This window comes from Tenrec ecaudatus, chromosome 10, assembly GCF_050624435.1.
Source record: "Tenrec ecaudatus isolate mTenEca1 chromosome 10, mTenEca1.hap1, whole genome shotgun sequence".
NCBI classification, from domain to species: Eukaryota; Metazoa; Chordata; class Mammalia; order Afrosoricida; family Tenrecidae; genus Tenrec; species Tenrec ecaudatus.
The window spans coordinates 127699060-127712189 of NC_134539.1; the positions used below are offsets into that span (position 1 = coordinate 127699060).

The window sequence follows — 13130 nt, forward strand, 5'->3', positions numbered from 1 at the left end:
GCATTTTAGCACTGGTGTGGGTCACCATATGGCTCCTCCAGCTTCAAGGCTCTGGCTGCCATCAGCATAAATCCATGTGGCTTGTCAATATGAATATGAAGCAGCAAGAGAGTGTGCCCAACCAAAGCTATTTATCTCTGTAGTGCCTCCAAATGAGGTCATCAAGCAGCAACCTGATTGATAGGCTAACCTCCACCCCTTCAATTTTTTTTTAAATGTTCACAGTCCATGCTTTATTTTCATTTGGTCTCACACATTTTATAAAAACCCACATACAACTCACAAATTACCCAAACATCAGGAATTAGAAGGGTAGAAAACATGGGACTTAACAGGCTGAAAGAGTATCCTATGCTCTAGAACAAAAACATGCCGATCAACTTTAGAAAAATTTTTTGTTCAACAAACCAGTGTTATTTTAATTGGATTTGTGGATGTTTTGTTTACTTATGACTTAAAAAAAAAAGGAAAAGATAGATTTAGGGACAAGAAATAAGCTGCTTCTACTGCATGAGGCAGGACCAGGCCTCTGCTCCTTGAAGGCCTTTGGAAAATACAAAGGAAGGCCAACCTTCCCACCCCTTTCTGCCTGCCTTCTGCAAGTGCAGGCACCCTGGACCACCCTGGGCATGATGGACGGAGACTACAGAGCATCCAGGATGTGGTCGATCTTGGTGACCAGCTCCTGCCGCTTTCCTGGGATGAGTTTCTCAGTCTCAATGTCCGTCTCTCTCTTGAGCTTGCTGCCACCAGCCACTCAGCTTCCACCGCCGACTTTAGCACCAATTCAGCAACCTGGGCATCCAGCTTCTGCATTCCACTCACTTTGTTGCGCAGGTCGGAGCCCTCTGTGTTGAGCCTGGACTGCAGCGGCACAAGTTCACTGGTCAAGGCCTTGTGCTGTCTCCAGGCTCTTCTTGCCACTGTTGAGGTGGAGACATCCCGGGATTGCTTGCACCAATTAATGACGCAGATGATGACAGTGGAGAACAAGATGTAGAAAACAGCCTCCACCAACAGGGGCTCCTATAGCACGAGGACCTTGTGGAATGCGTAGTGGACCACAGTGTCCTGCATGTGCTGTTCTACCAAATTATTCTTGTACGCAACAATCACAGGACAGCCAAATGTGTCCAGATAGGGGTAGGGCAGCTCATCTTGGGCCCTGCTGATCTCATGGGGACTATCAACTTAGATGCTTTGGGCCCCTTCAGGTAAGATGATCGTCACAGTTAGAGAATGTATCACTTGCTCCTCAAATACGTGGTCCACAAACCTCATCATCAGTGCATACTGGTCACCCAAATTGTAAAGGAACACCTTTATAGCTTTATACCTTTACAGGCTTTGAAGATTGTAGCCAACGATGTAATAGGTCTTCCATCCACCGAAGAGAAGGATTCAAGGCCGGATTTCCATCTCCACTGAGTCATTCAAAATAAATAGGTGGCTGGTAGAAACATTGCCCATCTCGTCCCGGTAATAAACACCCGGGGCAGCAGCGGGGCGGATTGTCTTCAAAGCACGGGGTAGGCTATCCCACTATCTGGCTGTCTCTGGTAATGCTAGCGTGAAAAAGGTCCCTTCAGCACAGCACCCGTGGGCATCAAGTCTACATTTCTTCCACAGCAATGTCGCCCCCGTGAGAGACCGCAGTGACACGGCTCATGCTGGTGATGGTCCGGAACGGGCTGTTGTGATCACAGTGTACGTTCAAAGGATGCTGACCATCGGCAGGGATGTCTCTGAACGGCCCACAATCCAGGAGCTCTTCTCAGCGTGTGGGGTTTCCCAGTTTAGCGGAGCTCTCCACGTTTCCGGAGGCAAGCTTCACATGCATGGTTTGTGCCTTTGTAGAATAGGGAAAGTTGAAATAATGGTGTTCCCCTCAAATCCTACAAACTGCTTCTCTGATTGGGTGATCTGTGTCGGATATGGCTGAAGGGCATGGGTGCAAACTGTTACCACAATAACTGAAGTCTTGGCCCCAGGATCAAGAGGAAACGGGTGTTTGATCATGAAGAATCTCCCACTTTTACCTTTAATTGTGGATTCTCGTACTTCCAGGTGGGTTTCTTCCACATCTTCTCCCTCCACTTGCACGCCCAGGTGCGCCAGCAGGGTCTTGAGAGCGGGCTCCAGCGTCAGCAGGAATGATGTGACGCGGGATGTGGACCACTTCATCCATCCCCTTGGCCAGGTGGCTGCTCAGGTCCACGGTGCGCTTCATGTCCTCCTGGACCATCAGCAGCACTTCCGAAGAGCCGCCTCCCAGCGCTGGGACCCAAGCCGGGGCAGCAGGAGCAAGAAGAGGGCGGATGGAGCCTCCAGAAGGTAGACTGAGCTGAGCGGTAGCCCTGGCCCTGCACAGCTGCCTATCCGCTTCCTGTCCCTCTTCCCCACGCCCCGAGAAGAAAGACCCACCGTCTCCATGACAACTGGGTAGTCTACTTGATGCCTGATTGCAAATGACTTCCCAGAACTTGTCAGGCTGGCCTTTGGTTTGTTCTGCTCCTCCGACTCCTACTCACTGCCATGGAGTGGAGGCTGGCTCATAGCGGGCCTATGGGGCAGGGTAGAAACCAACTCTCCACCCCTTCACTCTTAGGAGTCTCAAATTGGCATTAGATTGTGTATGGACCACATTCATGCTCTGTGGTTGACTTGGCTAAGGGTTACATGAGTATGTGCACATTGCATTAATTCATTCAGCTTGAGGGACGTGCACTTTTTGCACGTATATTGTAATTTAAATAAATTTGTAGCACAAAACATGATTGTTTTTATATAAAGCCTTAAGTTTGGAGTACCTAGGTAGTACAAATGGTTAACATTCTTGGCTGCTAGCTGAATGGTTGAAGGTTGAGGCCACCAGGAGGTGCCTTGGAAAAAATGCCTGGTGATTGGCTTCTCCCACAAAATAGCTGTATTGTTCTACTCTCACGAACATGCGAGTGTCATGGGTTGGAATCTGCTAGGCTGCAATGGGTACTGCAATGGGTAGTTGGTTTTCTACATACAATGCGGCTTATGCTTGTGGTCTCAAACACAATAAAAGTGTTCCTACATGCTTTAACAACATGTTTCTCAGTTCAAAACCAAAAAGCCCACAGGTCTTGAAAAACCTCTTGTGTTGGAGATAACCCTGAAGCTCTGCCAACATATTCCAAATTGAATCTGATTCCGCCTGCTTTCTAATCTCTGCAAGCTCGTTTTCCTCGCAGCTGGGTTATTTGACTCTGCCTCCTGAAGGCAGTCTGTCCAAGTCTCTCGGACTAATTACCAGACAGGAAGGATTTAAGAAGTTTAAACCTAGCAGTTTGGGATTCAGAATCTTGTTACTAATCCTGTTCCTCTCACTGATCATGTGCCTCAATTCTGAACACTTTGCTTCTGTCTTGTGCCTACATCCTGACTTTATAACCTGCAATGCGGTGGAACAGCATTAATAGGTTTTAAGTTGTTATCTATCTGTATTTCTGTGTTGCCTTCCCTGCCAATTTTTTCTAAGTACTCAATGTTATTTTTCCTTTTCCCTAATTCCAACTGTGTTTCCTCTATTTCTACCTATTTTATGTTTCTCTATGGGCTTATGTTTGTCTTACCCACTTCCTTATTTCTCTGGTCCAATTCTTGGGTATAGAATTTCTGAATAGCCAGATGATTAAAGGTGGAAGAGGTTTAAAAGCAGATGTTTACAAACTTCTCATATTATAGAAGCAAAGATAAGCATGCAATAGATACGATTGCAGATGTTACTGTAACAGGAAGAATAGTTTTTAGAGCCTTCCAGAAATGTTTTCCTTTCTAGAAATCTGCTTTGTGTTTCAGGAAGGTGCTTCAGTGTGTGCATCTCAGGGAAGACCCACAGAGTTCTTTAGTCTAGAAGATATGAGAAAAGAAGCAGATCACACAAATCCCAAGGGGTGATAGAAATGCCAGGAAATGCCAGGAAAATCAATAGATCTGGCATTGGGAAGGCCACATTTGGGAACCTCATCTATGGAGGCTTTGGCAGAAACCATGAATTTCAGCAGATGGTGTCAGCAGTTGCCCCAAAAGGGCCAGATGGGATAAGTTACACATCAATGGACACTAACACTGGATGCCCAATGATGAGGCAGGATCTGAAACATCTCAAAAAAAGTCAGCAGGAACTTCGAGAACAGCCCAATGGGAGGAGATCCTCCTCCCTACTCAAGGTCAGATTTTAGGTAAACATCTCCAGGCTATCTTGAGAAGACAAAGGAGGAAGAGAAAAGGCACTGATATAGTTAAAGTTTATTGTGCCAACCTGGCTGATAAACACATGTGGGGTTAATTGAAGGGCGGAGAGATAAATGGCTTGGAGAGCCTTGTCTTCCTAGTTCTTGAGTCTTTTACTGTGTGATGGTTGGACCAGGGTGCAGCTGCCTTAGCCAGTTCTCTGCTTCAGCTGGAAAGGCTGACTTCCTGCAAGATAACCCCCAGGAAAAGCTGCATGGACCTACCCCAATGCAGCCCTGGATTCTGGAACAGCCATGTGGAGACCCTGCCAGCGCTGAGATGCTTACACTTTCACTGACCCCGCTTTCCTCCTGCAGTCGGCATCATTGCATGTGCTTTGTGAGATGGAAGAGGGATTTGTGGATTGGTGGGCTAATGTTGGACTTGTGGGTTGGGGCTGCACTGGGTTGGGATGTTTTCTTGATGTGTACTTACCCTTTATATATGTATAAAATTCTCTCTTATGCATATGAATTTCTGTGGATTTGTTTCTTTAATGTACCCAGAGGAGTGAGGCAATCTTGATAGAAAACTTGAACTTTGAACGACTGAACATTTTGATCAGTAGATTTTTCCATTAATGAAATTAACTTATGGTTAGTGAGTTTGACTTTTTTCCTCATCCCTAACCAAAATAGAACAAGAAGTGAGCAATTCCAAGAAACTAAAAGTGTCATTTTTTTCCTTCTGCATAAAAGTTACAAAGGAGGCTTTCATGTCCTTTTCAAGGACAGGAGTCCCGGTGGGCTCTGTGTTGGGCTGCTCACCCTGAGATCAGCATTCCAAAACCACTAGCTGTTCCTCTGGAGAAAGAAGAGTCTTTCTATTCCTGCTGGGAAAACACACAGGAGCAGTTTAACTCTGTCCTATAAGTTTGCTATGACTCGTACTCAATGGCAGTGAGTTTGGTTTGGGGCAAAGGATGGAGCGAGTGAAAAGGTGGGGACATAGGATAAGCTCTCAGGCAGTGCCCTAAGGGGAGAGGAGATGCTTTGGGTCCCAAGCTACTCCTCTGCCACATGTACACAACAGAAGAAAATGCTAGTGTCTCAAGGGCAACACGGAAAGAATAGATTTCTACTTGAATGGGCCACAAGGACAGGGACAGGCTGTCTTTCTGATGTGGATAACTGTGTAAACAGTTGGCCAGTCACCCAGTTCTTACCAGGGCAGTACTTGATCCTTGAACTGTAGCACCAAGTTTGTTTGGGACTACTTACTACAAGTCCAGTGAAAGAGAGTGTCAAGGTCAAAATTAAGTTGACTTAGACAAAATACAGACATGAAACTTATTGTATCCCCGGGATTAAGCAGAAACCCATACCTGTGACATAGTTGCTTAGCCATCATGACAAACTTCTCTGGCAGGTGCAGGACTCATGAAGTAGTGTAGCTTTTAAAAAGAGTTTTAAACCACTTAGTCTAACTTCCAAGTTTTATTACACCGTGTCTGTGTGAAGTCTGATGACTCCAACGATCATTTTAATTGGAATTCCTTGTGCCCTGATGTGACAGAAGTGTCTCAAAGTTTTTTAGACTGTAATATTTGTGGTATTGACATCGCACTGACAGTAAGTAAAAATCCAATGATAAATGGTCAAGAGTGACTCTAACAGAAGCTTATTCAGTTTTGACTCAGAACACTTTTTGCAGTTGGTATGCTTGTCAGAGATGAGGAGCCAATGTTGGCTATGCAAAGTGTGTTGTCTGTAGATTCTACCCAGCTACTTTCTGCCAAGTTCCAACTGTAGTTGCTCTGAAATTGAACTGGTGCTCAGCTCAGGTGCCTGCTGTTATCCTCACTTTCCCAAGAGATCTGCTACCTTGATGATTAAAAGAAATGACCTAAAATAATTATGAAGTTGTACCAAGTGTTAGGAGCCACGGTGCGGCAGTGGTTAAGCATGTGGTTAAGCAAGGTCAATAGTTTGAATCCATCAGCTGCTGTGGAAGAGAATGTGATTGCATTGTGCCCACAGGGATAATCCAGAATTTTTTCTCCCTACTTTAATTTCTGCTATTGTGAAGATTCACTGCCTTGGAACCCCTTTGGGACAGTTGTGCTCTACCCTGGAGGGTCACTATAACATGCCAGCAGTATGGTATACCTTATGTCATCCCATATTTATGAAAGTACAACTTCTAGTCTGTTATTGTGGGAAGAGTACAAACTATCAAACTAGGGAACTAAAAGCATGGATTTTTTCTCTCCTAGCCTCTGTAATGTTCTAATTGTGAGCTGGGGAACATTAATTCATGAGTCTGAGCTATGGTTTTATATTCTGTAAAATGGGAACAAATCATCCTTGAGTAACATTGTAACCATGAGTGTTAGAGTTTTCTAGAGAAAGAAAACCAGTACACTTATGTTTTCATATATCTATATATCTATCATGAAGGAATAAAACAGCCAGTTAATTCACACAGCAGTACAGAGGGCTTAGTTCTACTCATTTCCATGGAACAGTTCATATACTGGAAGTCCTTCAATTCACGAGGGCCCCTGCTCCAAGGTCAAGGAAGCAGACAGATGAGTCTTCTGTAGAGCAATGTAGGCAGTTCAGCCATAGGCAGAAAATGGCAGGGCGTGTCACCAACAGTCAGCAAGAGGACAAGATCTGACAGCCCCAAGCTCAAGTAATGTATACACCGGCAGTGTGGTGAAGCAGGTCTCGAAGGAACCTTAAGCTCTAGAGACACAATACGCAGATTGGTGGTCCCACAAGTAGTGTAGCTCATGAGTTCAGGCAGAGAACTAGCAGCTGCATGCTGATCCAACCACTAGAGACCAAGAGAGAGAGAGGCAGGGCTTGCTGAGCCATTTATCTCTTTATCCTCCAATCAAACTGTGACCTTATTAAACCCACATGTTCCTATTGGCCAGGTTGGCACAATAAACCTACCTATAACAGTCTACCTCTTGCCAACATGGCACCTGTACACAATTCTTTAGCTATATATAATTTCCAGATATTAATGAATTCACACACCTAACATCAAACATCTATCATACATATAAATGAAAACATACTGAATCTAACTGTATCTGGTACATTGTACGTGAAAAAGGAAAGATATTCAATAAGCATATATAAAGAAGATAAACTGACAATCACAAACCTTGCCTGTGCGATTGATCACGTGGTCATAACTGATAGGTAGAACTACCTTCTTCTACTACCCATCTGGTACCTTGAGAGTGGGGTCCTGGAGAAGCAAACCATGAAGATGGAGAGTGGCTGTTTGACCTCTCCCTCATGGTAGTTTGTCTTCTTTGGCTAGCCAGGAGTCAGATATGTCCATGCAGTTTCCTGGGTTGGTTTCTGGAAAGAATATGAGAAGTTAAAGTTTTGATTATTTTGTTTGGTTGTTGTTTCTGGTTATTCCTGTTTGGTATGGCAAAAATGAATGTTGTTAATGTATCTATTGAGCTCAGAAGTAGAAATCCCCATTTGAATTTCTCATGCTGTTTAGAGAAATGGCTGACAGAAAGTCAAAATGGCTGACACAAACCTGGATCTGGTTTAATGCTTTCAGAGGTCTAATCCCCTAGTTTTGTATCAACAGAATAGTTTAGATAAGGATTTAGATAAGTTAAGTAAGGATTGAACTTGACTGTTTTAAGAATTGAGTTTAGTATCTGATTCTACTTTGTTTATACTGATTTCTTCTGCTTATTATTGTGGATATAAGAATTTATAGAAATGATTTTGGAAAGTATGAAAATAGAGAGCTGGTAAGCCCACTGGCCTCGAGCCATTAATTTAATCTTTAGATGAGTTTAGGTCATGCCTGAAAAGTACACTCTGAAAGGATAAAGCCCACCCGGTGCTTTGGAGTACTCAGGATATTTTCATTCCAAAAGATCTGCCTAAGGGCTGATGGCAGATTGGAGAAAAAAAGAACTCTTTGGATATTTGAGCAAGTGGATTTTGTCAGACACTGCTGGAAAATATCTGAAACCATGAAGAAAACTCTGCATGAGGACTGATCATTAAATGAATGGAACCCCTGGGCAGGTTCAAATGCTTGCTAGGTGACCACCTGGATCCACTTGTTGAGTGGAAGTGGGAGAAATGTAGCAATAAAGAGACAGATTGAGTCTGGCCACTGACACCCGTGGACCTGGTTTACAGAAACTAAAGCAGAAGATGAGGGAGGGTTGACAGCTCTAGCACAAGGGTCTAGGCTTGTTCAGAATTTGTGATGGGCCATGGTCCCAAAGGCGAGGCAACCAATGGACACCCTGGTGTGACTAAGTGAGGCAGCCCACATTAAGTTGACCAGATGAAGAGATTTTTGAGCCTGTGAGCTGGTGCATATTTCTGCAGAATTTATTGATGGCTTGTCCTGATTTGACTTTGCTTATGGATATAGATTTCAGACAGTTTCAACTGGAATGAAGATTCTTCACATCAAAGAATATGATTGACTCCTCAGAACACTGGGTTGATGTAAGTGGGCAGAATAGAAATTGGATACCCAAAATTGGGGGATAAAACATGAAGTGCTTATCTTATACATTTTCATAGGTGGGGGAATATATTCATAGGATTATCGGATAAAGGTGTTGCTCAACTACAATTGTTAGCATAGTATATTTTTGTTTTGTTCACTTATAGAATGTTATGTTGAAATGAGGGTGACATATATTGATTTGTATGCATTTTAGTTTTATCCTGTTAGGTACAGATATAATTTTATTATTACTTGTTTGAAAATTATATATGGCTAAAGAGTTGTGTGAAAGTGTCAAATTGACAAGGGGTGGTCTGTGCTAGTTACATAATCTGCTGTCAATTTGAGAGGATTATGAGGGAAGTGGTGGAGTCTAGCCTGTCAATCATGATATAGCCAATTAGGCCTGTGTGTGGGCATGGCCTTCTCCTGAGGATTCTGGGAATTGCTGGATTTCCTCCATGAAGGCGGGATAGACTCTCTCTCATTTCACTCCTGAGAGATGCTCTAATGACAAGACACACTGCACTATGCTGAGCGACTCTGAGCACTGGGAACTGGAGGAGTCACGTAGAGACCCCTGCCAGCAACGAGATGCTTCTGCTGCCACTGGATCCACAATTCATTTGGTGTCATTGCATGTACTGCATGAGTCTGAAGAGGACTTTGTATGTTGGTATTGGATATATGGACTAATATCAGATTTATGGACTTGATCTGGACTGGGCTGGGATATTTCCTTAATATTCAGCTGCTCTTGTATACAAACCTTTTTCTTATACACATGAGTGTCTATGAATTTGTTTTTCTAGTCTACCCAGACTGACACACCATGTATACCATAGGATTAGGTTGCTCTATTACACTGACCAAAGCACCCCCCGTACCCTTTTTAAATTTAAATTTTGGTATTTATTTTATTTCTATGAGTCTTCTTATTGAAAGCTCTTACAGATATTATATCAATCCATAATTCAATTAGATCAAACATAATTGTACAATTTCTGCCACTATCAGTTGCAAAACACTTTATTTCTTCTTGAATTCTTTGATATCAGCTCCCTTTTATTCCCTCCCTCTCCTACTCTATCCCCCAGGAACCCTTACTATATTATATATTATTAATATTATTGTTTTTGTTATTCTTATTATTGATATAGCTTACATCATCCAATGTATCCATTCACCTACAATTCTGTTATCCATCTGCCTCAAGTGGGGTTATACAGTCATCGTTGCTGTCAGCTCTCCCTTCCTCTCTCTCCCCCCTGCCCCACTCCAGTACCCTCAGGAAATCATAAATCCATTTACTGTTTCTGAAGGGTTATCTAGCTTGGCTTTCATGCATCAAATGAACTTAATTATACAAATGAACATATGAATGTCTAACAAGATCGATGGGGTAAAACAAAGACCATGATAGTAAGGGGAGAAAATAATAAAGAACTAGTGGATAGCTATGTGTTTCATCAGTGCTGTACTGAACTCGGGCTATGTTCACCCCTTCCTGGGGCCCTTCTGTGGAGGACTGTCCAAATATAAATAATGTATTGCAATGCAGCATCTTGCTTAGATCATTCTTTGGATTTCTATGCTTATTGCTCACCACACATCCGCTTCAAATAGACTTCTTATTTTTTTGTTTATTTATATCAGTCTCACTGCTATTGAGTTGATTCTGACTCATAATGAACCTATAGGACAGGGTGGAATTGCCTCTGTGAGTTTCAGAAATTGCAACTCTTTAGAGGAGTAGAGAGCCCAGCCTATATTCTGAGGAGTGGCTGGTGGTTTCAAACTGCTGGCCTTCTAGTTAGCAGCCCAACGCATAACCACTATGCCACCATGGCCCTGTTATTTATTTAAATATGGCAGTAATACAAGCAAAGCCTTGCTGCATGGGAGTCATTTTAGCTCATTAGACTGACTTTGTGTGTTGGCCAAACATTGTTCCCCTTAAAGGTGTGTATATGGTGCCATCTATGACAGTGCCCTAAAGGTTGCTAATCAAGAGACCCTGGCTGTAAACCACTGCCAATGACTCCATTCTGACTCATAGCAACGCTACACAAGGTTTCCCAGACTGTAAATCAGTACCAGTAAATAGTCTCTTCTTTTCCCCATAGTATAGCTGGTGGGTTTTAACCAGGAACCTGAAAGTAGAAAGAAATTTCTGGATTATTCCAATGGGAGTAATTACATTGCATTGAAAAATGAAGGGATAAAGAACAGTCAAGGTGAGAGAGCCGCCTGAAGTTGCTACAACATAATATCAAAGACTGAAGAAGAGGTGAAAAGTCAGGAACACAGGACAATATTCAGAAGTTGCAAAAGACAAGGAAATGGATTCTCCCGCTTCCAGAAGAAACCACAGCTCTGCCGACACCTTGACTTTAGCTCAGGGAAACTCAGTTTCGACTTCTGACCTCCAGAACCGTAAAACCTACATCTACGTGGTTTCAGACCACCAAGTTAAGGTTCGCTTGTTACAGCGGCAGGAAGAACTTCATGCCTCTTCTATCCCGATTTAAGGACACTGCACTTTGCCACCATATTTCCTTTATGCTTTGTAGATGGAAAGAATGTTGTTTCTTTTGCTTCTATAAGTCTGAAGACTAAGCCTCTTCCCTTCACTTAAAAAACTGTGAAGGCATTAAGAGGAGCAGAAATAAGAGCGCTATTATTCTATTTCTGAAATTCTTACTCTAGTGCTCTTGCAGGCACATGGATTTAATAAAGGACCTAGAGTGAAAAAGTAGGCACATTAAAAAAGGCACATTTAAATATGAAATAAATATAAAAGGCTTTTCACAAAGTTGTGGGGAACCTGAAGGAGTAGGGCATGACCTGGAGAAATTGATTTGGAGGATGCAGCTCTCACCTCTACCCTTAAAGGTGTAGTAACTGTACTCCAGAGACTGAGCAGAGAAGCATCCTAGAAAGCTCTATGTGGAGGGATGCCTGACCAAACTTATCCTCACTTCCCTCTGTCTTCATTTTCTGTTGGTGCTCCTCATTGGCCCAGGTTAGTCAGGTGACGAGTTAGGGAACTGTTGATAGAGACATCCTTGTCAGCCTCCTGAGACACAGTATAGGGCAGAGTAGTGAAAGGATAATTTGGAGTGAGGAAAGATGACTCCCAGGCCACAGGCGGTACTCAGTAGGGGCATATTTAATTGAATTGGTAAATTTGGGGCAGGAAGAAATTTCATCTAACCAAATATGAATATAAGATGGCATGATAATCGGCAAAAAAATTTGTTTTTCTAGGAAATTCAGTACCTGCCTCTAACAAGTACTTCCGTGAACACCTGCAAATGCATTTATGTTGCTGCGTAAATTAATAGCTGCCATTGTTGAGTCAGTAGGTAGACATTACATGTACACTTCCCACAAATCTGTAATTTGTAAATTTTCCTGTTTTGCAGACAGACTGAATAACTGGATTCAGTAGACATTAGTTGAAATCTTGCTATGAGCCAGGGACAAGACTTTGCAGTAAGGTTACAAACATAAAGAAGAATTCTGCCAGACCTTCAGGAGTAATTTCTGTGTTAAAGACTGACTCAAACATCTCTGTGAATGTTCTCTGAAATAGATGGAGATTCTCCAAATTTCACTATCCCTCTTATCCTTTACATGGAAAAAAGGAAAATGCTGCATATCACCACATTTTACTTTGAATTATCAGGTTGCCATTAAAAAACCCATGTCTTTTTTTGTTCAGGCTCCAAACTTGGGGGAGCCTAACCAGAGGAATATGGAAAATCAAAATGTGGTCCCTGACTGAGCACAACAACAAACAAAAGAAAACAACCCAATGAGATGAAAATCCAATAGAAGTCCATCTGGCTCTGCAGAACAACGTGTCTGCAATTTTTCTCAGGTGTACAAATGCACCTGACTGGAAATATGAACACTAATTGCTTGCATCCTGCCAGTCTTCTTGATTCCTCCAGGTCTTGGAAGAAAATAAAAATTATAAATGCCTCTCAGGAATAGAATCCATCTGGTTTGAAGAAAATGACATTATCTCTCAGTAGACCCAAACGATGTTAAACTACAGTTGATTAAAAGTTGGAAAGAAGACTTCTAACCATACCCCAGAGGAAAGGGGATGTTGTGCAAGCAGACCGTCTCTCATCTTTCCTCGCTGAGCACTGATCTGAGCGAGTGCCTTGGCTTATGGGGACTCTGCACGCTGGATTCTCAAGGATCTTGTTTGCAGATCCCTGCACTCTGAATGATCTCTCGACCAAATCACTACCCCATTTGAAGACAAATTTAATGATTTTGTTTGCATTGATTTATAAAAGATATCAAATCTTTGAAGCGATACACCATGTTTTTGAAAGGGTGATATTGGCCACATAGGGGCTCACTGAAACCATATGGAGGAGCTGTAA

At 42.7% G+C, this 13130-nt stretch overlaps 1 pseudogene; it reads right to left on the reverse strand.

Annotated features, from left to right (window-relative positions):
• Nucleotides 1–643: 643 nt before the first annotated feature.
• On the reverse strand, nt 644–2433 carry LOC142458707 (dolichyl-diphosphooligosaccharide--protein glycosyltransferase subunit 1 pseudogene; annotated as a pseudogene).
• Between the last annotated feature and the right edge of the window lie 10697 nt (nt 2434–13130).